The sequence below is a fragment of the Equus asinus genome, chromosome 7 (assembly GCF_041296235.1).
Source record: "Equus asinus isolate D_3611 breed Donkey chromosome 7, EquAss-T2T_v2, whole genome shotgun sequence".
Classification (NCBI taxonomy): domain Eukaryota; kingdom Metazoa; phylum Chordata; class Mammalia; order Perissodactyla; family Equidae; genus Equus; species Equus asinus.
The window spans coordinates 4424014-4451114 of NC_091796.1; the positions used below are offsets into that span (position 1 = coordinate 4424014).

The 27101-nt window shown below is 45.3% G+C and overlaps 1 long non-coding RNA gene across 1 annotated transcript; it reads right to left on the reverse strand.

Moving 5' to 3' along the window:
* Positions 1–956: 956 nt before the first annotated feature.
* On the reverse strand, positions 957–23901 carry LOC123275831 (uncharacterized). Its single transcript, XR_006511938.2, has 6 exons — positions 23571–23901; positions 23137–23233; positions 6023–16370; positions 5559–5699; positions 3357–3456; positions 957–1977 (listed from the first exon to the last, which is right to left on the reverse strand). It is a non-coding gene; the product is annotated as an uncharacterized lncRNA (long non-coding RNA).
* Positions 23902–27101: the final 3200 nt, after the last annotated feature.

The following is a 27101-nucleotide window of genomic DNA, read 5'->3' on the forward strand; positions in this document are numbered from 1 at the left end:
CGTAATCTGCAGAATACACTTGTGTGAGAGAGATTAACACTTCACCGAATTACTAAAATAATTTTGACCTCATAGATCCTCTAAAAGTCCCTTAGGGACCCCCAGGAGTGCTTGGACCATTTTGAGTCTGCCTGTCTAGTAGAACAGAGTGATTGTGGCTGTATTTGGGACCTCTATCTATTTGGATCGTCTATACGATCAGGGAAACACGGGTGACATTTGCACAAGTTTTGTTTTGATCTTTGAGCTGGCTTCAAACAGTGAGGCGTGGTTCTTGAGGAAGTAACACGGGGGCTCAGTCTGTTCCAGCTGCTGTAACAAACTACCACAGACTGCTGGCTTCTAGACAGCAGAAGTTCACTGCTCGCAGTTCTGGAGGCTGGAAGCCTGAGATCAGGGTGCCCACATGGTCAGATTCTGGGCATAGCCTTCTTCTTGGTTGCAGACGGCAGACTTCTCACTGTGGGCTCACATGGTGGGAGGGACAAGAGAGCTCTGTTCGGTCTCTCTTATAAGGGGACTAATTATATTCATGGGGGCTCCACCCTCGTGACCTAATTACCTCCCAGAGGCCCCTTCTCCTACCACCATCACCTTGGGGGTTTAGGGTTCAACACACAAATTTGGGGGGACACAAACATTCAGCCTAGGGCACACGGGGATTCTGCTTTCCCAATTTCAAGGTGTGAGATGCCAAGCACCGCCCCTAAAAGTCCCAACAGAGAGCTGGTCATTCCCTCTCTTGAGGGGCAACAAGGTTCTGGTGGCGCCCACTTGCACGGCCTCAGGTGGGGAGGGAACTAACATTTACTGAGTGCCTACTAACTACTGATGGCTTCAAAATGTCCTTTCATCCCTCAAATAACTCTGTCAGGTAGAATTCAAAGAAACCAAGAGTTAGAAAGGCTAAGTCATCCGCCTGATGATACACAGATAATCAAAGCGTTAGGATTCGAATAAGTTTATTGACACCAAAATCCACATCTGATCACCATAGAACTTCCTCGTTACTCATGGCAGGAGATAAGAACGATGCTGGTGACCAGCAAGTGTGTTTTACGGTCGACAAAGAGTTCTGCACTTTCTCTCCAATATTGGTTGAGTGTCGGCCGTCCGCCTGAATCTCCTCAGTGCTGGGATTCAGCAGACGTGGTGTCACCTCTGCCCTGAGAGGTGGCGAGTTCAGATGAGGGTGAGAGGCACCAAGACTGGAATGCACAAACGAACAAGGTCACTGGAGGGCGTGCAGTGCCAGGAGGCGAGCAGACCGCTGTGCCCGCGTGTGAGGGAGACCTCTGTGAGGAGTTGGCATTTGGACTCAGCTCCCAGCAGCCCTGGGAGGTGGATGTTCATTCCAGCCAAGGTCACCAGCCAGGAGGAAGGGAGCCTCCCTCCACCCGGCCAGCTGACCCCGCCTCCCGTGCCCTTACACGGTGCCCAGAGGCTGGACCACGGGGTCCTCGCAGCTCTCAAGCACCAGCTACCACATTTCATCCCCAAAGAAATATCATGCTATTCATAAGGATGTGAAACTTTATAAAAATAAATTCCCATGCCGCCGTTCCTTGGAGATAGGAATAACACTGGGCCCCTCCTTGGCCAGTGGCCCTCTGGCCCGCAGTGCCTGGAAGGGACTGTTCCACTTTATGAGGAGTCCTGAACTCGAACCATGGCAGAAAAACATGCACCAACCTACAGACAAAGAGGTGCCCTTGGGCCACCTGCTGCATCTTTCCGTGCCTGTTTAAGGGCAGGGTACCCAGGGTGCGGAGGGGACAGCACTGTTGTCATGATGAGGAGCTGTGTGCAATGTCTCCTGGTATCTCCTCCAGGGAAGCCAACCACAAAGCTGGCCTGCCCACCAGATTGAGCTGCGGAGACCCAGTCCCCGTGGAGGAGAGGAAGGGTCCAGTCTCCAGAGCTGTGCAGCCTCTGCCCCTTCTCACAGCTCCAGCCTCTTGGTGTCTCAAGTTTATCCTGCGAAATAGAGAAAATCAAGCCACTCCCCAGTCATTGGGAAGAGACAAAGAAATGACGTTTGTGAAACACTACCTAAATATTGTTATTCTAACCAGGAGTGGGCTTCAGCTAACAGCCCGTTGTGCGGAAAGTCTCAGGTGACCTCAGTCTAGATGGATAGAGCAGTCTGCATGTTGGGGAAGAGCAAGGAAGACGTGTAAAGACGTCCTCTGGCCCTTTGAGGCTGGGTAGCACATAACTATACATCACTTCCTCATCCCCATAACCCGGCTCATAACCTGATTCCGAAACACACTCGCCTTCTCTTTGCCCTGGACGGACGTAGGCAGGCACATCCACATGTATACGTACCTAAAGTTATCAAATAAAATAAGGTGTCACAGCCCTGCGCCTTCAGGTGTTAAGAAAATTGTATGACTTTCAGATTTTCTTGCTTGCTTGCTTGCTTCCTTTTTTTTTTTTTTTTTGACGTCACAAGAGCAGTATTTATCAGACGCTAGGTAGAGAATAATGACACCATAGAAAAGAAATAACCTGGGTGACCTGCTTCTCCCACGAGACGTGGATGGGTGCTTTTGAATTACAGAAAAATCTTCTGCTTTTTGAACTAGTGAATAAAAAGGGAAAAAATAACAACAAGCAGCGTTTGAACGTTTTACATGTGTCTCTGGGCATACGGTGCAGAGCTGTGAATGGGGACAGGATTCAGTGTAAATCTTTTCTTATTTTGTGTTTCAGAAGGTGTGCAATAGAAAACCCATTTTAACCATAAATGCTAGTCACCTGAGGTCTATAGCTTGTTTTGTAGCTAAGAAAATAAAGCCTCCGCTCACCCTTGGCCAACTGAGTTACATTTTACGCTATTATTAATGCATTGCAAGGCTTTTTTCCATAGCAATTTGAAATTATACATCTGGGAAATCCCACTACAACAGCCGTGAATGCTTTGTTTCTCTGTGTGGCCCTCTGCAATTACTAGAATGTGCAACTATAATTTAGCTCAGGTAAAATTCAGTCAGTCACCCCGCGCACAAAGAAATATCCGTCTCCCAGGAAAAAGGAGGAGGAGGAGAAAGAAAGAAAAAACTGGAGAGAGTTTCCCCGCCAATGGCACAAGGGAGCTGTAGGAGTTTCTAAAATAAATTGATTAGAATATTTAAATTCAAGTTGTAATGGGAAACATGGCTGGAGAGGGGCAGTGGCTGAGCACCAGAATTAAAGCGAAGCCGGACCAGGCTTCCCAGCCTCCTTGAAGTCTTCATAAAATATGAGGTTCTTTGTGTTAAAAATAGAAAGAGAGGAAAAGAAAGAAGGGTGGTTTTTGTTGGTGTGCTGAAATTCACAGAAAGAAACATGGAGATGAATAGTATACCAACCCGAAACCATTGTCTGATGTGAAAACAACATTTATTTAGAGAACTCGGCTTCTCTTTGCCTCACGGGAGAGCAGCGTCACACCTTCAAAGAGCTCACGTTCTGTAACGAAAAGCCAGCGTACGGGTTTATGCTTTTTTTCTTATTTCATTTTTTCATTTCACAATTTTTACAGGTTGTACGAGAGAGACCGTTTGCATAGAAGTGTTAATGGGCTAACATTTCTAGACTTTAGAAAGCTTTTGTATTCCACAATTGTTTCATAGAAGTCACTGAGGAGAGAGCAGATAATTTAGCAGCAATTCACTTAGAAGCCAAACATTTTCCTCCGCACCACTGATAGGTCCATCCCATGTTGCATACCTTCTTTTAAAGGCAATAATTTGATTTAGTATCATATTCTACCAGTATGTTTGCTTCTAGTCAGATGACATTGTAAGTTCACATTTTGATCTCTCCATTCCACTCTAACCCCAGCGGTGTTGGACACAAACATTGTTAATTCACCTTTTTACTTTTAGGTAATCGTCCTGTGTACCCTTTGCCCAGTTCTCTCATCATAACATCTTAAAAAACTATAGTAAAATATCACAGCCAGGATATTGATATTGACCCAGTCAAGATAGAGAATACTCCATCCCCACCAGGATCCTCATGTTGTCCCCTTATAGTCACACTTGCTTCCTTCCTGGCCCCAGCCCATCACTAACCCCTGGAAACCACCAATCTGTTCTTGGTTTCTACCATTTTGTCAATTCAATGATGTTACACAAATGGAATCATACAGTATGTGACCTTTGGGGATTGGCTTTTCCACATGGCATAAGTCCCTTGAGATCCCTCCAATAATCCAATAGTTTGTTCCTTTCTATTGGTGAGTGGTGTTCCATGTCATGGCTGAGCCACAGCTTGCTCAGCCATTAACTGCCGAAGGACATCTGGGTTGTTTCTAGTTTTTGGCTATTACAAATAAAACATTTGTATACAAGTCTTTATGTGAGCATAAATTTTCATTTCTCTCGGATAAATGCCCAGGGGTGAAATTATTGGCTTATATGGTAGTTGCATGGCTAGTTTTTCAGGAAACTGCCAAACTATTTTTCCAAAGTGGCTGTGCCATTTTACATTTCCACCAGCAAAGTTTAAGTGATCATTTCTCCTCATCCTCATGAGCATTTGGTGTTGTCATTATTTTTTATTTTAGCCATTCTGGTCGGTGTATTATATCTCACTGTGATTTTAATGTGCCTTTTCCTAATGGCTAATGATGTTGAGCATATTTTCGTGTGCAAATATGCCATCTAGATGTCCTCTTGGGTGAAATGTCTCTCTGTGTTTTTTGCCCACTTTTTAATTAGATTTTTGTTCTTTTACTGTTGAGTTTTGAGAGCTCTTTATATATTCTAGATATTTAGTCCTTGCCAGATATTTGGTTTGCAAATATGTTCTCCAATTCTGTAAATTGTCTTTCATCCTCTAAACAGATCCGTCATACAAAGAAAGTGTTTAATTTTTATGAAGTCAGTGTATCCATTTCTCCTGTTGTGAGTCATGCTTTTGGTATCAAGTCTGAGAACTTTTTGGTTGTTCCTATTTCGCAAAGATTGTCTATGTTTTTTTCTAAAAGTTTTATTTTACATTTAAATCCTTGATCCATTTTGTGTCGACTTTTGTATGAGGTGTGAGGTTTAGGTTGAGATTCTTCTCTTTTTTTTTTTTCCCCATGGGTATCCAGTTGCTCCAGCACCATTTGTTGAAAAGCCAGTATCTCCTTCATTGAATTGCTTTTGCACCTTTTTCAAAAATCAGTTGAGTGTCCATGTGGGGGGTCTATTTCTGGATTATCTGTTCTGTTCTACTGATCTACATGTCTATCCCTACAAAACATATTTAAGTATATTTTTGAAAAGTCTAGCCAAGCTCAAATATAAAGTGAACAATTCTGTGGACAAAAGTAAAACACAGAAGTGAGTGGATCCAGAGCAGTTTTCCCATCCAGAAACATTAAGAGGCAACTAGAAGTCCAGCTCTGTTAATAACAGGACTCGAAGCACCCCAGGAGCGGAGGGGAAGGAAAGCCATCCTCGCTTCAGGAGCTGAGGTGGGGCTCCCCCAACCACAAACAAGGGCTAATCAAAACTCACTAATGTCCACGGAGCTACATGCTGTGAGGTGGAGGAAGGGGAGGAAGAACCAGAACAGACCTGGGCGAAGCCCCTTTCGGGCTCAGTGGGCAGATGTGCAGTACTCCCAACAGCAGCAGGGATGGGAGCCGTAGTGAAGACCTCGATCACAACCGGAGGCACAGAGGAAGTGAGTTCAGAGAAATCAGGGAGAAAAGGAGCCTAGAAATAAAATTTCAAAACACGTGTGACCTAAGCAATACACAAAACAAAGTCAGCAGTCAAGTCATGAGGTCGCTTCTAATGAAATGGAAAAAACTAATCTCAAAATGACTTTAAAATACATATGCATAAGGTTCAGAGAAGTAAAGGAAGGAATAAGATCCAAGAAAAGAGCATGAGTAGTTATCTATTGCCATAATAAGGCTATATAACAACAATAACAAAAACATGCAAAACCTTGGTGGCATAAAAAAATAAGTCCTTATTACTCCTGTCAGTGGATGAGCTGTGTGGCTCTGCTGGTCTTCGCTGGGCTGGCTCACCTGTATGGGTTGAGCCACCCATCCTCAGCTCACTGAACCAGAGTGATTCAGCTTTGCTCCACGTGTCTCTCATCCTCCAACAGGCCCGCCTGGACATATCCTCATGGCAATGGCACAGGTGCGAGAGGAAGTGGAAACATCAGGCTTCTGGAGGCTTAAGTTAAGAACTGGATCACTGTCACTTCTGCTGCATTCTCTTGGCCCAAGCAAGTCACAAAGTCCACTCAGGTTGAAGGTATGGGGAAACAGACTCCAGCTTTTCAGAGAGAGGAACTGCAGGTATGGCCAAGGCAGGTGCTTCAAGGAAGGGTAAAGCATGTGGGCCATGAAAGCACCTAATCTGCCACAATGAACAAGGAATTATGGAATAAAAATAGGCAAGTATGAGTCATGAACAAATGAATGTGAATAACAGATGGATGAGAAACCCAGGACAGGCAAAAATAGTCACTAAATAAAAAATGAAGTCAACAAAGTAAACCCTAACCGATACAGATGAAGAGGGTGTTAGTGAGTTGGAAGATGATAGTGAGGAATTTATCAAAATACTACAGAGGTAGACAAAATGATAAGGAATATAAAAGACAAGTTAAGACATGGAAAACAAAGTGAAAGGTTCCAACATTCCAAAAGGAGATACAGATACGATGGCAGAAAAGCCATTATTCAAAAGGATAAGGGCTGAAAACTTTTCAGAATTGAAGGTCGACATTGAGCCCTTGGCTAGAAAGCAACCTCTGGATACTGGTAATGAAAAATGAAAATAAATCCACACCTAAACACACAGCAGTGAAAACAAAGAACATTAACCAGAATGACAGGAGGTTTCAAATCAGATACAAAAGATGCCAGAGCACAACGAAATAATACCTTCTGAGGTTGAAGGAAAGACTCTCCCAGTCAACAATTCTGTGTCTAGACAAATTGTCACTCAATAGTGGAATAAAGATATTTTCAGACCTACAAAAACTGATATTTCATTAACCATAGAACCCTCAATAGGAAAAAAAAAAAAAAAAACCCTACCAAAGAATGTGCTTCAGAAAGAAGTAAAGTAAGCCTGAAGGAGGAGCAGGATATAAAAAATAGCAACCTGAGAAATCTGTTAAAAAAAAGTTGCTACATCTAACTATTGATTTATTTTTTGTAAATTTTAAGAAAGAAGAAATTAATGAAACACCAAATTTTGTGACTTTTTTAAATGATGAAGCGAAAGTTCTAGACCGTGCTATTCTGGATCTGATTGGAAATTTTTTAAATGAATCAAGTTGCCCCTGGCCATGGAGGGTTTGAGCAGCGCCTCCTAGACGCCTGAGGGAGGCGAGGGGCGGAAGGTGAGGGCTCGTGGCGGAGTCAGAGTGCGCGAGATCCTTGTCTTTTTCTGAGGGAAGTTGGAAATAAAGAATAAATTTAGATTTAATTAGAAATTTGTCCATCTGCTTAGAGTTATTATAAGAATGTTTGCCAGGTTTTTTAAGCCATTTAGGGCTGTTTGAACAATTAGCATTACTAACAAAGTAAACTCGTGCCCAACGGAAGATAGTATATTTTGCCATTAAAAGTCATCAAATAAGTTTCTCGAATCCTAAATGTGTTGAAATTACCTTCTAATGTATTTTGCGTATTTTTAGGCAGAAATAACTTCCCATTTACAAAGCGAGTAGCTCTGAGAAGAGTCTGCTGACGCTTCTGGTGCGTTTGAAGAGGGCTCAGATTGGGGCAAGGTCAACTAACCAGCGCCCTGTACTAGAAGCCTTTTTCTAATCAACGGAAGTGTCTTCTTTCCCAACCAAGCTTGTTTCTGATGCAGTTTGGCCACCAAGGTATTATTAGAGTCCTGTTGTACTTTCAGTCTAATATTTTGCAGCACAGAAATGTGCCTAACATGTTTTTTTTAAGATGAAAATAAATGTGGATTTGTAAATACCTCTCCACTTCATAACCTCATATATAACAAGCAAAGGCTTTAGAAGCGAAGAAGGTTGAAGGAAAGTTCTGTAAGGAGATGGAGAGGCAAACACGCTTCATTATTATTGTTACTTTGTAATATTTTTCCCGATATTTAAAAGTTATGCCTATTCACCATATACAGCTTCAGAAAATGTTAAAAGAAAGAAAACAAAACTTACCTGTAATACCACCTCAGTGTTTGCGTCCAGCCTTTTTTCTGGATGGAAATATGGTCATGGTGAGTTGCATCTACTGAGCACTCACTCCTGAAATCACAGTATTATAATGGAAAGCATAAACTGCCATAAACAGGGTCAGGAACAAACACAAGTGACTCCTGGGAAGCACGCACTGACTGGTGGGAGCAGAGAGGGTGGGGAGAATGAGCGCTGGTGTGGCGTCTGCAGACAGTGGGACCCTGCGGGCCAGAGAGAAGCTTCCTCCAACAGCCCAGGGTCCTCGACGGTGGTTAGAAGAATGTCAACTCTGAATTATTTTTTTAAAAGAATAGAAACGAAAAAAAAAAGAGGGAAAAAAGAGAAAGTGATGGTCAAAATGCACAGCCAAGAGAATGGGAGCAGTAGCAGCATCCTCCTTATAAGAAGACTGTGGTTTTTGATTGTTACGTGCCAGCCCTTGGAATTACCCTGTTTGACCTCATTTCATCATTGCAGCCACACCATGAGGTAGATACAATATTATCTCCATGCACATTTGAAGAAACTGAGCTTGGGGGGTCTAGAAACCTGCCCAGTACTATGCAGAGAACGAGGCCCCCACCGGGACTGCAACACCGACAGCAGAGCTGACACCCTCAGCCCCAGAACCTGTGTGCTCCCAGCAAGACGCTCCACCCATCTCCCGCATGCTACCCGCCTCCCTACCACTGTCTTCCTTGCTCGCCACGAGCACTAGGCCTTCTCTCCCAGTTCATATCAGTCACCCCAAGACACTCGGCCCCAAACTCTAATCCCCAGAAGGCTCTGTCCACTCCCCTTTTGGACTCCATCTCCCACTCTGTGACCCCAGGACTCATTCTCAATCCATCCAATCCCCATCTTCTCAACCTCTCTCTGACCTCACCTCCAGACCCTCTCAGCCACCCCACATGGTTCTCCCCCAAGAGCACCTCTGCCCACAGCCCTGCTAAGTCTTTCCTCCCACAACTCTCAAGCTTGAAAGTGAGGTAGGGCACCCCTTTGCTCCTCATCATTCTCCTCATTCTCCTCTCCCATTCCTTAATAACACCCAGCTCTGAGCCTCATGCCATCAGACTGTATCCCCACCACCCCTCCCTGTTGCAGTCAACTAGTACAGTCATCTCCTGACTGCCATCATTTCTTGACGATTTTGGCTCCTGGCCCACTGTCTCCTTCTAACACGACTCCAGTCATGGTTCTCAGAGGTGTCAGTATCCTTGTAGATGACCTTTCCGATACCATGGCCTTCTGGCTTCTGGACCTCGACTCCTCTGATGACCATGTTCTCTGCCCTACCTCAACTGGGTCACTTCCTAGATCCTACATTACCAAATACTGCACCCCCACCCCCAACAAGCTCAACATGAAGCATCACCCCCAGACCACCTCATCCTAGAGCCTTTCCAGCTCATTCCTTCTAGTTCCCCAGCTCTGAAGATCCTTCACCCCACCGGGACCAATAACCTATTGATCCGTGCCCCTCACCACCGTCCAAGTGCTCTTGCTCCCTCCTTCTCCAGCTCTTATTGCACGGCCCATCCTTGTCATCACCCTCAGTCAGCTTGCCCTCTCTCTCTGCAGTGTTCCTCCCTGACATCAGTGCACAGCTTCTTCTTTCATCTCATACGTCGCCTTCTCAGTGAGGTCCTCCCTGGCAATGCCCTCAAACCCTGCAGTACCCACACACAGCACTGCCTATCCACTTTGCCTGCTTCACTTGTTTCCATTTACATCAACACCTTACACATCTGGTCTCATGTCTGTCTCTCCGTAGTGGAATATAAACTCCACAGGGCAAAGATTTTTGGCAGTTTTATTCACTGCTATATTCTCAAAGCCTAGAAAAGTGTCTGGTCCATAATAGGCATCTAATAAATGAGTGTGAGTGAATTAATTAACTTGATTTTAGGGCATTGACATCATTTAAGAACGTAGTTGATTTTGCCACTACTCTAAGTGGTCCAGGAGTCACCCTTTGGACCCACAGAAAAGAACCTGGTTCTCATATTCCACTTGGCCCTTATTGAGCAGTTTCTAGAACACATACACTCAGCCTTTTCATTTGAAACTTTGGGAATCCGCCTGAACAAATTTGTTTGTAGTTGTAGGACGTAATGTAAATGTTAACAACCTTACAAAATCGCAGCTGACAGAAAGCAGGATGTGGAAGAAAAGGTAGGAGTGTTAACATCTTCATCTTACAAATTAGGAAGTCACATTGATGGAGCAAGAAATAGCGGCGTAAGGGTGTCTTTACTTAAAGTCACAAAGGTAACCCTAAGAAAAACTAAAAATGATACTAGAAATATAAACATTGTGAAGAAATCGAGAGGAGGAGGTTAGCTGAAGTGAAGTCAGTTCTCCGGTTTTCACCTGGAATGCATGTTGGTTACAGCACAATGTGGACTGCTGAAACGAGGAGACAAGTGCTCCAACAAGACAAGCGCTCATTCTTCTCTCAGTAGCAGTCCAGGGGTGGACGGGCACTCCAGCGGGGGACAGGCAGTCCGGGGTGGACGGGTGGTCCAGGGGTGGATGGGCACTGCAGGCGTGGACGGGCACTCCAGCGGGGGACAGGCAGTCCGGGGTGGACGGGTGGTCCGGGGTGGACGGGTTGTCCAGGGGTGGATGGGCACTACAGGGGTGGACAGGTGGTCCGGACCAGGAAGAGGTCTTTGCTCCACAAGGTCCCTCCGGAACCAGGACCCTCCTCTCCCTCATGCAGCCACCCCTCCAGTATTGCCTTCATCTGCTTGGATGCACCTGGCCCCACCCATGGGAAGCGGAAGAGGAAAAGAAGGACACACAGTTTCCTTTCAAGGATGTGACCCAGAAAACCTAAAATGTCACATTTTACTTCTCACATCCCACTGACCAGATCTTGATGACAGGGCCACAGGGAGCTACACCTACAGCTTGGTGGAGGAATGGAGAGAGGAGCATTGAAGCAGAATTAGCAGGCTTCCATACGTGAGTTATAGACATTATACAAAGTTCTAAACCAAGACATAAATATAAAAGTATATTATTCAGATTTATATTGGTCTATTATTTGGGACAGGCTAGGTTATGCTGCAATAATAATCCAAAAATCTTAGTGGCTTACAAAAACAAAGGTTTTCCCATGTTCCTGCTACATGTCCAACTTGGGGGTCTACCTGACATTGTCCTAATTCAGGCACACAGGCTGATGGAGCTCGTTGTTGCTGTGACAAAGGAAAGGAATCATGGTAAATCACTGCTATGGGTTGAATTGTGTCCTTCAAAAAGATGTGTTGAGTCCTAACCCCAAGTACTTCCTAATGTTACCTTACTTGAAAACAGGTTGTTGCAGATGTAATTAGTTAAGATGTAGTCATACTGGATTAGGTGGACCCTAAATCTAATATGGCAGGTGTCCTCATGAGAAGAAAACAAGATACAGACACACAGACACAGAAGAGACAGACACACAGAGGGGAAGGCCATGTGGCTACAGAGCAGAGAGGGGAGTAATGTCTCTACAAGCCGAAGAATGCCAAGGATTGCCAACAACCACCAGAAGCTGAACAAGGGAAGAAAGCGTCCTCCTCTAGAGCCCTCGGAGGGGGCATGGCTCTGCCGACAGCTGGACTTCAGATTTCTAGCCTCCAGAACTAGACAATACATCTCTGTTTTTTGAAGCCGCCTCGTTCACGGTGCTTTGTTACGGCAGTCCCAGGAAACAAATACCATCATGTACTAGCTCGTAAAGGCTTTTGCCTAGAAGTGACTCACAATAACTCCTCTCAAAGACCATTGGCCAGAGGAAGTCACAGCCACGTCTAATTTAAGGGGATGGGGATTTCCAATCCTATCACATGCCTGGAATATTGGTGAGCAGTCTTAATGACAAACAAAACGCTAAGTCAAAAACAGTTCACTAGTTGGGAGGCACTGAGGGGACACTGCCTTGGCTCCAGGTGACACCATTTCCATCATGGTCCATGAGAATGGGGGCCCCTGGAGTTGCACAGGGGTCAATCTGCATGGCTATACATGGCAGCCTGAGGGCTGGGTGGTGATCTGTGAGCTCCTCTCTATAATTAGGTTTTCTTCGAGTGAAATGCGTCTTCTTATGCTTGGCACAGGATTTACAGTGAGAAGTACTTATGATTCTCTTTTTGACTTAATGAAAGGGAGGTGTTCTGATCATCCAGCCGTATTGGAGGCAGAGTCAGAAGCGAAGGCCCCAGACTTGGCAGTCACATGTATCTGCCCTCACACGTGGGCTCCTACAATTACTAGCAAGCTCAATGACCTCAACCAAGCTACTTAATATCTCCAAACTTCAGCTTCCTCATCTGTAAAATGGGGTAATATCTACCTAGTTAGCAAAGTCTTCGGAGAGAAAGAGAGAGATGAGTATGGACTGGTAGAAAATATATGTGGTGATGGTTAATTTTATGTGTCAATTTGACTGGGCTAAGAAATGCCCAGAAAGCTGGTTAAACATTATTTCTTCGTGTATCTGTGAGGGTGTTTCTGGAAATGATCAACATTTGAACGGTAGACTGAGTAGAGAAGATGGCCCTCAACCAGTGGGGTTGGGTATCATCTAGTCCGTTGAGGGTCTGAATAGCACCAAAAGGCAAAGGAAGGGGAAATTCTCTCTGCCTGAGTTGGGACATCCATCTTCTTCTGCCCTCAGACATTGGCGCTTCTGGATCTCGGGCCTTCAGGCTCACACCAAGACATGACTATCTGCAGCCCAATTCTCAGGCCTTTGGACTCAAACTGAATTATACCACCTGCTTTCTTGGTTCTCCAGCTTGCAGATGGCAGTTTGTGGGACTTCTTGAACTCCATAATTATGTGAGCCAATTCCTATTATATATACATACATATAAATAGAGAGATTTATTATATATTTTATAATATATAATTTTATAATATATATCTATGGAGAACCCTGACTAATATATATGGTCATCATTATTACATATATAATAACATTGTGCATGCATATATGTGCGTATGTGTGTGTGCCTGTATATATGTGTATATATGTATGTGAGTGTATTTTCAAACAGCATACAGCAATCAAACACTGTATTTCTTTTGGGCTTGTGATTCAGCGTTGGCTAAGTAAACCTTAGAGGTACCAGAGTTATGCAGACTCCAACAAGATGTCTCTCGCAGATCTTGGCATTGGTTAAAAGTCTCTCACTTACTGTTCTCAAAACTACCTAAAGGAGAGAAATTGATCACAGGTCCAGGGCCCCATAGAGATTATTTTGTTAGGAATCTTTGCCCGAAATTGATTGTTGGATACGATAATTAAAACCCATCAGTGTTTGCAGAGACCGGTAACTGCTAGTGAGTAAGGAGCCAGAACCCCATGACGGAAGGCAGACCTCATACTGGATTTATTTGGAAACACGGGAAGGAACGTTTAATGAGTTGATGGCTGTGAGCAGGAGGATCAAGAGGGGAGAGAGGATGAGGCTGGAAGGGAGCACGAGTCAGTGGGAGTCAAAGGCCTTTACCATGTGGTCTCCTTTTTAGTACAGTTACTATGAAACCTCTCCTGAAATCAAAAACTCCTGCAAACTAAGGATGCACATACACTGGCGTCTGTGCTGTTGGGTTAATCTCATTTGAGAGTAAGTTTTCATAAGTGGCAGTACCCGTGATTAGGACAGTAATCGCTCTAACAGCAAGGAGAACAATTGGCATGGTAGCAAATCTCAGAAAACTAGTTTTACGTTTTTGTTGTTTTGTTTTGTTATTCTGTTTCTCTTTATCTTTAAACATTTATTGCCAAAGATCTAAACTAATAGGACTGCCAAGGGGCAGAGGCAGGTTTGGGGGAGCTTATTTATATTATTTAGGGGAATTTCTTCAAGAAAAACAATAAAATATTGCTCAATACAAACCTTACAATCACGGGAAGACATTGCTCCCAGAGCCTCAGGAAGGGAGTGTGCAAGTGAGGGACCCCGAAGTTACACTTCCTTAACTGCCCCATAAACCTGCTCTGGTCCCGCCTGGTCGCAGCTGTCTCCATGGTCGGGGTCTCTTGACCATCTCTACCTGAACCCTCAGCCCCTAAATCCCAGCCCTGTGAGTAAAGCCCCACTACCTTCTCAAATATGTCCCCAAAGCCAAATTCGTGTCATTTACTTACTTATTCAATAAACGTGCACAGTGCATCTGCAGCGGACTCCAGCCCCAACACTCCGGATGCACGATCCCTGCTCTTACCAAGGTTCTGAGAGGCACACTGGATATTCCAGAAGTCCAAGGCTCAGCATCTAACTTGTCCCTTGGAAGTCTTCCAGAGGGAGTTGGGGCCCGAACTTAAAGGGGGAGCAAGAATTAACTAAATGAAGAGGGAGATAAGAATTCTAGGCAAAGGAGAAAGAAGAAACCAAGAACATAAAAAGTAAATTAAATAAATGGTAATGGTTATCACGAGAATGGAGGCAACTAGTTGAAAAGTAGGAGTCAACAGAAAATACGTGGAAGCAAGTCAACATCTCACCATGCATGCACACACACGACATATACATGCACACATGCACACATGTACACAAGCGCTTGTGTGCGTATGCACTCACAAGCACACACAAGCATGTGCACACACACCAGACCCTGTAATTGGGCTCATGCGCCATGATGGCAATTTCGTCTGAGACCGCAATTCAATTAGGTCTTAAAGCTCCATGCAGAGCCAGACCATGAATATAAGATGTCACATTAATATGAAATTTTTTTCAGTCAAAATAGAAGGATTACTTCAAAGCCACAGTCCACACAGGCACTGGCAACACCAGCTAATATTTGCTGCACGATCTATTCCACAGCTCCTAGAACATTCCTGTACGAAGTACTTGGGCCCAGAGCCGGGCAGAGGAGGGTAGTTCTCTCCCAGCTATGGTTGAGGACCCCAGTCCTGATACGGCAGCACCATGTTCAGGACTGACACCCGCTGATCCTCTGCCCCCATGCCTCTCAATTCTGGTTCCAAACCAGTTGCCCCATGTCTAAACAGAGTTTTAATATTGCCCACCTGCTTGACTTTCTACCTGGCTTGGGTCTCAGGGTCTTTCCTGAACGAGTCTCTGAACTTGCCTTGGCCAAGTCCAGCCCCTTTTACAAGCCCATCACCAGCTCCAGAGGAGGCCGCGCCAACTCCAGGCCACAAGGCTCCTGTGGTGTGGAAGAGAGAATCCAACTCACTGAGTGCCTTCTTCCTTCCAGGGGACCAGCAAATGACCCACAGGTCATGAGGAAGAGCGATTATTCTCAGTCCAGGGCAGGCAAAGACGTGGTGGGAGCTGGTGAAGTCAGACATTGTGCCTCGAGAAGACTCTCTCTAGGAGCTGTAGACGTGAGCCTAGAATGCATAGCTTGATAATCAAAGATGGTGAGACATTTCAGCAAAAGAGGCCATGTGCTCAGGGGTCAAGAGTATCGGACTGGAATAAGCCTCAGAAGAGCCTGCCTCTGCCCCGTATGGGCCACGTGACCACGGAGAACTCACTCTCCCTGGCGAGGCCTACTGAGGGCCTTGGTCCTTCTTCTCTGTGACATGGATATGAGCTCGTACTGAGCTCACAGAGCTGTTCAGGGAATTAAATGAGTCCATGCCTCTGAATGGCTGAGCACAATGCCTGGCGCCGCAGAAGCCTTTGGTAGGTGTAGTTCATGTGTTATTTGCTTATCAGACCATTCACGAAAAACCAGGACTGCTGAGTACCAGCCACCTGCTCCAATCAAGACCTTTCCCAGCTGGGCCCAGGAAAGTATCCAGTGAGTGGCAAAGCCATTTCCGGCCTCCTAAGGGAACGAGGAGTCAACCAGAACCGGTAAGAGCCTATTTCAGTACACAAGAAATTACTAACAGGGTCACCTTCCCGAGGTACCTGAGTAGCTGGGAGATGCAAGATGCAAAAAGATTTATTTTTTATTGTAAATCCTATTGAAACTTTTTTTCCTACTAACATTAGTAAAAATTATTTCAAAGGGAAATTTAAAGAAACTAAGTCTGCTTGAGGGGATCTTGGAGACAAATAAAATAAAGCCGCTCCCTAAAGGGAGTTCACAGACCTGTTAGAAGGCTCTGGCATCTTCGTGCCCTGGCCTGGAGCCTTCCTCTCACCTAGCTGGGCAGACAAAGGGACAAGGAGGACGACGCATCTTCCTCTCTTCACAGGGAAGGCCGGTCCCTAAAACTGAGGGAAACAGACTTTTGGTTTCTATGTTAACTCCTTTCTGTTTGTTTGTCCGTTTTGTTTGAAGACTCAAAGAACCAGACACACAGCAGGTGGGAACGAGAGTTATTATCAGAGTAAGCATGCTGGAAAGTTCTGGAGTGCAGGTCGTGGCCTCTGTGTGCTGCCCTCGATGGGTCTGGGGGACGTGGGGGATGTGGGTGGCATGTCCCCACCACCCCTCCCCAGTTCCTTTTGTCAAGTCAACAACATATAAGATAATAATATCACATCTGACCCCAAAAAAGCCAGAATGTAATGACATCACTTCATGAAGGATTAAACTGAGTCCATGACTTTTCTTCCCTCCCTTCTTTCTGTGAAAGTGGAATTTGCAAATCGAACTACACTTAACAAATAAAATGAAAGACCTAAAACAAGCGTTAAGGCAAATTTAGTTTGAGGCCTTGAAGTCTTGATGTAAAATCAGGCGAAAGCCCCACAGCCTGCCTCCCGCTGAGACGGTGGTAGAGAACCACGGTGAGGGCACCGCCATGACACCATCCGCGTGCGAGAAGTCACCTCACCAAGACGCAGTGGCTGTAAGGCAGCTTTGAGGGCAGCTTCATCCAAAGAGGAGGAAGTTCTGTCCTGGGCTTTTGGAACACGGTGGGAGCATCCGTGGTGATATTGGTGATAGCATTTCACTCATCGCTCCACAAACACACATAGGCCGACCATGAGCCAGACAGAGGCTGCACGAATACTGTACGGCCCCACCCACTGCGATGTCACAAATATGCAGTGGGGGACACATACTCGTAGAAATGGAGACATATCAAAATTCTCATAATCAATAGTAGAATCTGTTGATTAATAATTATCTGTTGAATATTGAGAAGCAAAGTCTTCAAAGCCAAAGAGAAATGCCGCATTGGGTGAGCTCTGTTTTGGGTGGAATTGCCCTGAATTACATAGAGAATTTGGGTCATCATGGACAGTAAGCTTTGGTGGCCTGGTGCTGCCTATCTGTTGATGCTTTCATTTTTCTTTTTTTTTTTTTTTTTTGAGGAAGATTAGCTCTGAGCTAACATCTGCCACCAATCCTCCTCTTTTTGCTGAGGAAGACTGGCCCTGAGCTAACATCTGTGCGCATCTTCCTCTACTTTATATGTGGGACACCTGCCACAGTATGGCTTGCCAAGCGGTGTGTATGGCCGCACCCGGGATCCGAACCAGCAAACCCCGGGCTGCTGAAGCAGAACGTGTGAACTTAATCACTGTGCCACTGGGCTGGCCCCAATTTCACTTTTGAGGTATTTCCAAATACATTAGAAACTAAATGATATAAGCCTCTGCATTCACATAAACGAAGGAAAGGCAAGGATTTCATAAACCCAACACCCTATCTAGCTATTGTGTGTGTGTGTGCGCGTGCGTGTGCATGTTGGAAGTGTCTGTCTGTGTGTGTGAGAATCTATTTATAGTGAGAGCCTTCATTTTCAAAGTTTTCTACATATTGCACAAAGCACAGGGATAGAGGACTAGAATTCTCTGCTCTATATTAGCTGGAAGATTTCTAATCAAAACACCTGAAGGGCAGAATTACAGTCCCAGGGTTGGATTTCATAACGAAAGACGCTGCTGCGACGTGACTTTTGCAGAGTGGTGGAGAGCTGTGGGTAGTGCCTATGCCCTACCAGCAGCTGCTCACTACACTTGGATTCTACGAAGAAAATCTGAAGAATTATGCAGACACGCACTGGTGGGGGGCCAGGTTTAGGAAAACATGTATCTGCTTCTGGTGTCCTTATTGCCCATAAAAGAGCATTTCACATGGTCAACCCTCAAATTTATGTGGACCCTAAGGGGCAAAATTCCAGTGCTGTGAATGGAGACACACTCACACAATTCTCATTACTGTTAATAGAAATCGTGTGCTAGCTTCTCGCTCAGTGCCCCTTGTTGAGAATAAATGGTGGTGTGTGTGTGTGTGTAAATCTCTCACCCCCCATCCTCGGCCACGGCCCCAAAGAAGAACATTATCACACGTAAACATACTTCTATTTCTCAAGTAATCTTTCTTTATTTCTTTTCCCCAACGATACTTTTTAGGTCAATCTTTTTAAAGAATAAGCTGGAAAAGACCAAAAATTAAGGCGAGGCTACAGCAGCTGTTGTGTAGCAACAGGACACAGTGTTTGCTTTCTCTAAACGAGAGCTCAGTCTTCTGATGCCAGCTGACCCTGTGCTTGCTTCCTAAGTCTTGGAAGAACCTACAGCAGAAGAACTAAGGGGACAGACAGAAAGGAGGAACCAGCAAGGACACTAAGAGAGGAAGAAAAGCAAGAGTGGGGCATTTGGGAAGCCAAGTGAAGAAGATGCATCCAGAAAATGGGAATAATCAACTGCGCCAAATCCTTTGGAGAAGAATCAGTGATGGGAACATAGAAATTTAAGCCTCTTCCCCCTAAAAAAATTAAGACTAGGAAAATAAATGATGCGCGAGAAAAGAAATGCAATTCTAGTATGCTCTAGGGTTCAGCTCTAAATAATATTTCCAAAGTCATAGTAATGTAACAGTGGACTATTGATCTAACCAAAAACTCTACGGAGCTCTCCTGGGAGGATGGTGGCAAGGGAAGCACGATGTGGCGGGAAGGAGCAGAGGGGTGTGTGTAACAGAGCAATGTCGCCATCCCCAGCAGAAAGTCACTGCGTAGTAGCTAGAGCTTAAAATAATATCACCGGCCTTGGGGTGAGGAGAATGGAAGGGTGACTTAGGGACAGCTTTCTTCCCGTAATAAGCCTTATGGAACTATTTGCTTTCCAAATTATGTATATGTATAACATTAATAAAAATTAAAATGAAAACATTAAGGAGGGGGCAATGTATCTGAGTGGGCTTGAAAACTGACGAATACTCTTCCATACCTTGGTACTACGGCTTGGAATTGCCCTTGAACTCTGAGTGTCTACACTGCAGCAGAAGCAATTCCTGTTTGATTTGCTTTCGATGTATTTTTTCATAACAAAACTTCGCAAGACAAGTTAGAGTATGAGCCTGTGTCCCAGATTTCAGGCATCTCAGGATTGCTGGAAAAGGGAATGTGCCACCTGTGATATTCCATAAAATGAGCAGGGAAAATTTATGTTTGCACTGATTCGGGAGTTAGACTAGTACTTTTCCTTGAATTTACATGACACTTTTCTTTCAAAGTACTCAAAGCATTTTACAGATTCTGTTTCACTAATTGTCACAACATCTTGAACAGCCTGCCATCCAGTCTCCTGCACGGGGGAGGGGAGCCGAGGCACACAGACGCTCAGTCACTACACCCAGAAGCACGACAAGGAGACTCAACTTTTTACAGAGCGGTGATTTTCCAGGGATAAGAACAAAATTCAGTTCACCCAAATTTTTTTTAACAGCCTGGACCATTATTTTCTTACATGAAAAGTGAACAAAAATGGGTGAACAGTTTTCTTATGGACTTTGAAAAGACAAATTATAACTGAAAAAAAAAGATACTTTCGAAGTTACCTTGCCCAAAGTGGTTCTATGGAATATTTATCTGAGAGATGTTAATAGGCCCAGGAAAAAAAGAACGATAATCAAAAAAATTGGGGACAGCCAAAACAACTTGAAAAAGAACAAGAGTTGTACTCACACTTTCTGATTTCAAAAACTTACTACAGAGCTGCAGTAATCAAAGCAGTGTGATCCCGGCACAGGACAGACTGTAGACCAAGTGAATAGAGCAGAGAGCCCAGAAACGAGCCCTCGCATGCATGGTCAAATGATTTTCAACAAGGGTGCTAGGATCATTGAGTAAGGAAACAGCAGTCTCATCCACAAATGGTGCTGGGACCACTGGACATTTACACGCAAAGCAACAGAGGTGGACCCTCACCTCGTACCATATACAAAAATTAGCTCAACATGGATCAAAGACCTAACCATAAGAGCTAAACCTACGAAACTCTTAAAACATAGAGGAAGAGCTTCATGACTTTGGATTTGGCAATCATTCTTGGATAGGACACAAAAAGCACAGGTAACAAAAGAAAAATTAGATAAATGGTGTTTCACCAAAACTAAAGATGTTCATGCATCAAAGCACACTATAAAGAGAATGAAAAGACAACCCACAGAATGGGAGAAGATATTTTCAAATCATATATCTGATATGAAGTTAATGTCCAGAATATATAAAGAACTTCTATAACTCAACAAAAACAAACAAGCAACCCAATTCAAAAATGGACTAAGGACATGAATAGACATTGCTCCAGAGAAGATATACAAATGGCCAAGAAGCACAGGAAAAGATGCTCAACATCACTAGTCATCAGGGAAATGCAAACGAAAATCACAGTAAGATACCACTTCACACTTATTAGGATGGCTATTACCAAAAATAATGGAAAATAACATGTATTGGCAAGGAGGTAGAGAAATTGGAATCCTTGTTCATGGCTGGTGGGAGTGTAAAATGGTGCAGCCAGTGTGGAAAACAGTTTGGGAAACAGTCAAAAAGTTAAACATAGGGGCTGGTCTGGTGGAGTAGTGGTTAAGTTTGCACACTCCACTTCAGTGGCCTGGAGTTCGCAGGTTCAGATTCCAGGCAAGGACCTATGCACTGCTCATCAAGCCATGCTGTGGCAGTGTCCCACATACAAAATAGAGGAAGATTGGCACAGATGTTAGCTCAGGGACAATCTTCCTCAAGCAAAAGAAGAAGAAGATTAGCAATAGATGTTAGCTCAGGGTCAATCTTCCTCAGCAAAAAAAAAAAAAAAAAAAAGTTAAACATAGAATTGCCATATGATCCAGCAATTCCACTTCTGGGTATATACATCAGAGCAGTGAAAGCAGGGACTTGAATAGACACCTGTACACCAATGTTCACAGTAGCCCTGCTCACAATAGATAGCCAAAAGGTGGAAACAACCCAAGTGTCCATCAACAGATGAATGGATAAACAACATGTGGTATATCTATACAATCTATTCAGCCTTAAAACGGAAGGAAATTCTGACATATGCTACAACATGATGGAGCTGGAGGACATTGTGTAAGTGAAATAAGCCAGCCACAAAAAGACAAATACTGCATGATATCACTTACATGAGGCACCTAGAATAGGGAAAGTGACAGAGCTGGAAGGGAGACCAGAAGTTCCTAGGGGCGGGGAGGGCAGGAACGGGGAGCTGTTGTTTGATGGGGACAGAGCTTCAGTCTGGGGTGATGCAAAAGTTCTAGAGGTGGCCAGTGGTCATGGTTGTGCAACGGTGTGAATGTACTTGATGCCACTGAACTGCACATGTAAAAATGGTTAAAGTGGCACATTTTTTACTTTATGTGTATTTTGCCAATAATAAATTTTTAAAAACAGAAAAATTTCTGTGACACGCTATATCAGCCATGTCCACTCTTGGGATCTCACAGCCCGTGTTACAGACTCGAAGAGTCCTGCCAGAGCGAAGTCTATCCAGCCGCGCTTAGCCCAGCGCTTCTCCACAGCACTCGAGTGTGGAACCCCATCCTGGCACATTTACGATGCCCCAAGGGGAGCTGTCTGAGACTCACCAGTTCAGGAAACTGCCCTCACAGGATTTTGCCGCCCTGGGGGGTTGGGGTCTCTGCTGACAGGAGGCACCCGGTCAAATTAAAGAGGACATTAGGGCAGGATTTTTGAAGTGGAACAGAATGTTTGCACGTAAAGATGGCTCTGAAGATCCCAAGAGAAGGAAGGGGAGGGTGGTTTGGGAAAGAAAAGCAGAAGTGTCCCTTTTGCCCTAAAGAATTCATGTTCCTGTACTTTTTCCTCCTATTGACAAGAAGGAAAAATCCATGCCATGATCTACAGAACAGAGGACGGGCCAGGTGCGTCTTGGTGTTGCGAAGAGGCAGCAAGTCATGGCCTCCTTGGGGAGCGTTGGAGGCACCGGCTGGGGAGCTTTTCAGTCCAGCTGATCTCGGCAAAGGCGGCTTTCACGAGACCCGAACATTTCAAGAGTCCCTATTCCCAGTGGGTCCAATCATCTTCCAGCAGCTTCCCAACCGGTTTGTGAACCTCCGGTGGATCTGTTTATGAGAAGGGTATGAACGAGAGGCCTCAAACTGTCTGCATCCCGTGTTGCGAAGTGAATTGTTTTCTTTACTCGTGGTGCGCCCCATTCTAGCTAAATGTATAAATGATCCCGATGCCATTGCACCACCATATGTTCCTTCTAGCCAGTGGTGGGAATTCCAGAAAGGGGAAAATTAAAAGGGAGAAGAAAAACCTTCCGGTGGTGCAGCAGAACTCCAGAGCCGTGGCTGCAAGCCAAGACAGCAACTGGAATCCGGCAGGCGGGGTGCACCGCGGCAGCTCCCAGCCTCTCCCAGAAGGCTGCGCCTTAGCCAGTCCCACTGAACAGAGAGCCTACCTAGGATTCACAGAGCCATGTGAAACCCGCCGGCCATGTGGCAGCCCTCTCTGCGCTCCCTGGTTTGTACTATTTCTCATCTTTCATCTCCAGCAGTCTCCATCGCATTGAGTCTCCCCAGGTGGGTCTGTGCTGGACCCTAATGACAACAAATGGGACGGGCCGAGGGTCTCATGACTGGCTCCTCCAGAGCCATCAGATTAATTAGCACTCAGGGTATAAACTCGGCAGACACTTCTGAGCTATACCCAATTGTGCTTACAGCAGGAAAAAAGCCGCTCATCCCTCCCTCCCCACCCTTGTCTGCCCTGCCCCCCCATCTTTTTCTCCCCTTCCTTCCCGAACACACTACCTGGAAAGGGCTGTCTTTGCCATCAGACACGCAGGACACCATCAGCTGCTTTCACATCCAGCACTCTGCAAATAGGTGCCTTTTCCAATGGCAAAATCTAACGGAAACAAATTCAGTCCAAGGGTCAATTATGGGCTTATTTTCATATTTATGGACTGAATACTTTCCCCCAAAAGACGCTAATCATAGCCTAAAGGACAGGCTAATCAAAACACCAGCCCCGGAAGGAAAGGAGCTGAGGGAAGCCTCTGCTTTGAGATTCTACCCACACCCTCCCCACACAGAATGGTTACATCCTGCACACAGTTTTCCACCTCCCTCTCTCCCCAAATGAACACTTTTTAAAATATCTTGACAAAAATCAGTGTTCTAACAAAGGGAAGCTTATTATTCCCAATTCTCCACTGGCAGGAATAATAACATTGAACAAATACCTCCTTTCAGTTTGGGGCCATTAGCTGTCCATCTTGGCGAAGACAGCAGGCAGCACCCGTGTGGGCCAGCCCCTGGGAGCAACACTGCAGGCGGAGGGTGGTGGTCTGGGGTGCTCCCCTCGCTCACTGCGTCCATGGAGCCCACCGAGGCGGGAGGGGGAGTTCTAACACGCGTTTGCGTTTCAGCTGCAGGTTCTAATTAGCAGGGCACACTGTAGACGCCGCTGCGGAGACGGTCACGTGCTGCAACTTCACGTTGTTCGCTGAATTTGTTGATTATTAACCGACATCAGATTTAACAATCTCGCATTTATTTAGCAAGAATGTAGCTGTATTGTAATTATAAATGTTCCATGAGCCAACAATTATCAGCACGGAAGATGCGTCTATAACTTTTGTAAGATATTTTCAAGCCATGTATTAGCAGAATTTCGTAGTGTTTTGGGCCAAATGCAAGAGGATTCACTGCCTCTCTAAGGCTTATTTTTAAAACATGTTCCTGACCCCTCACAGTCAAATCGTGGTGGCCAGCGGGCTCCTTTCTCACACTGAAGGGCAGCCCTCCTGTTATCAGAAGTTGTGCACAAGTCTCTCCCTTCTCGGTTCTGATTTCCAAGCCTTTACACCGCCCTTGGAGAGCGCACCTTGAGCTCCCTGACCACCTCCAGCACTTCTCCCAGGAGATGACTGAACTCTTAGATACAACACTTACTGCTGCAAATTACCAACGATGCCAACACGGAGGGTAAGCTCGGAGACGTGAGCCTTTATTTTTCCAAATAATTATTGTTCTCATGTATTGAGCACTTACCTGAGCCAGAGTCTATGCTAAGCACTTTATGTATATTATCTCATTTATTCTTCACGTCAATTCTTTGAGGAAGGAGATGCTATTATTAGTCCCTGAGTCACATGGCTAATCATTTGGATACACAGGATTTGACACGGGGTTAGCCTCCAGGACTGCCCTCCAGACACATGCTGAGTGCCTTTGTGCCGTCACTCCATGCAGCCCCAGGATGAAAGAGCCCGTGAAGTGCTGTCCCCAATTCTAGGACCTTTCAGTCGGCTGAGGGGGAAGGACACAGATCATGCCAGCAGGGCCCTTAGGGGTATTGACAAGAGACTGAAAGAGAGGACCAGGTGACGGTGCCTGTGAGGGGGCCCTACCTGGCTGAGGTCAGCTTGTCTGTAAATAGCCCAACATGGGTGGACAGAGCAAAGCGGACATGCAGGCTCACCCAGAGCACTGGCTGTCCAGGTTTCCCACCCGAGACCAAGACCATCTGTAAAACGACCGGCACGGAACAATTTCATTAAGTTCTTGGCCCTGCACTAGCTGCTGCAGAATCACTGGTAATTTGCGTCCCCATGGTCTGCGGTTTAGCTGGGGAAAGAAACTGTTGCCTACCACAGACGAGAAAAGGGATCATGATGCTGGGAGGGAGGGAAGGTGGCACTGGGGATGCCCAGAGCAAGAGCAGCTGGCCATGGGCAGGGCAGAGAATTCAGGGAGGCTTTCCAGAGAAAGCAGTGTTCAAGCTGAGACAGGAGGAGAGGAGCACAGGCACTAGAGACAACTGAGTATATTTCGGGACTGGAATACGGCTAGATGGCTGGGGCACAGAGAAGGAAAGGGGGGAGGCTTGTATTACAGCAAGAAAGGAGACCAAGATGGTCAGTAGGCATCACGTGAGCCTCATTAAGGCATTTGGACTTGAGTTGATACACCAGAGGCACTTGACCTCAGGGACACATGTGATGTGGAAGGCAGAATTCTACAATGGCCCCCAACATCCCACTGCCTGGTGTACACACCCTGCGTGATTCCTTCCCCTGGAGTGGGGGTGGGACCTTTGACTGTGATGGAGTGTTACCATTGTGATTAGGTTACCTTATCTGGCAAAGGGGTTGGACAGATGTGATTAAGGTCCCTAGTCAGATGACTTGGAGTTAATCAAAAGGGAGGTTATCCTTGGTGGGCCTGACCTAATCAGATTAGCTCTTAAAAGAGACACAAAGCAACAGAGATGCTCTCCCACCGGTCTTGAAGAAGCAATTGCGGTGTTGTGGAGGGGACCACTTGGTAGAGACTGAGGGTGGCCTTTAGCTGCTGAGGGCATCAGTCCTACAATGCAAGGGACTGAATTTAGAAGAAACCCGATCCCCAGATGACACCTCAACCAACAGCTTGATTTCAGCCCAGAGAGACCCTGAGCAGAGGATCCAGTCATCCCACATACAGAAACTGAGATACATAAGTAGGTGTTATTTATAGCCACTAAGTTTGTGGTGATTTGGTACACAATGCTGGAAAACAAATACATGGGGTCAGTGAGAAAAATAATGAAGCAATAGGAGAAAGAGGGCTCTTCTCCATGAACAGGAATGATGCAAAGACCAAGCTTATACTGATGCTGCTGAGAGAGAGGATACCCATCCTGGAACCAGCTCACGCACAGAACGGCTCAGCTCGTGTGAGAGTGGGTGTCATCTGGAGAGTAAAGTTCACTTCATAAATATTGATATTAAAGCTGATTTTGCAGTGAACTCAATCTATACTCATTTAATTAAAGAATTATAACCAAAATATGTGACAATCCCCTCTCTCAGGAAACCTTCCCTGGACCTCAGAAGCCCCATGCATTCTCCCAGCCCCTTGGGTGAATCTCTGTCATGGCCCGGTTCCCTGTGCTTCACTGGCTTATTTGTGTCCACTCTAAATCATAAGATAAGCTGTGAGAGTCTTATTCATATTTTTTTTTGTCTAGAGTTTATCAAAATACCACACACCTAGGAGCACATTTTGGTTCAATGAATGAATGTATGAATGAATGAGATTTTTAGGAGGGAAAATATGTCTGTGTTTCTGGGAAACTTGACACAAATAATGAGTTAGCTAGAAGCTACATGAGGGCAGAGAATATGTCATCATTGCCCTAAGTGACACTGACTGCATCCTGGACCCTCGCCTGCCACACGGACACTCAGCGAGCTTTTGTTCACCAATAGACCTCGTTGATGAAGCTGGTGGAGCTAAAAGAAAGGAGGATGAACTAAATCAAGACAGAGAAGCTAGGGGCCAGCCCCATGGTGGAGTGGTTAAGTTTGCGTGCTCCGCTTGGGTTTCCTGGGTTCTGATCCCAGGCACAGACCTGGCACCAGTCATTGAGCCATGTTGAGGCAGCATGCCACATAGCAGAACCAGAAGGACCTACAACTAGAATATACAACTATGTACTGGTGGGATTTGGGGAGAAGAAGAAAAAGAAAAAGAAGATTGGCAACAGATGTTAGCTCAGGTGCCAATCTTTAAAAATAAAAAGACAGAGAAGTTAAGATAAATGATGACTCAAACAGCTGAAAATACCTAAATGCAGACAACGAATGAAATGATGAAGGTGGGTTGAAAGACAAATAGACAATTGGCCTGAAAGACGGTATCAAAACTGAGTGACTAAAGGACACATGTTTCTGGAAAATAACCTGAGCATCACCAAAGTACCAAAAATAAAATCATCAAAACAGTCC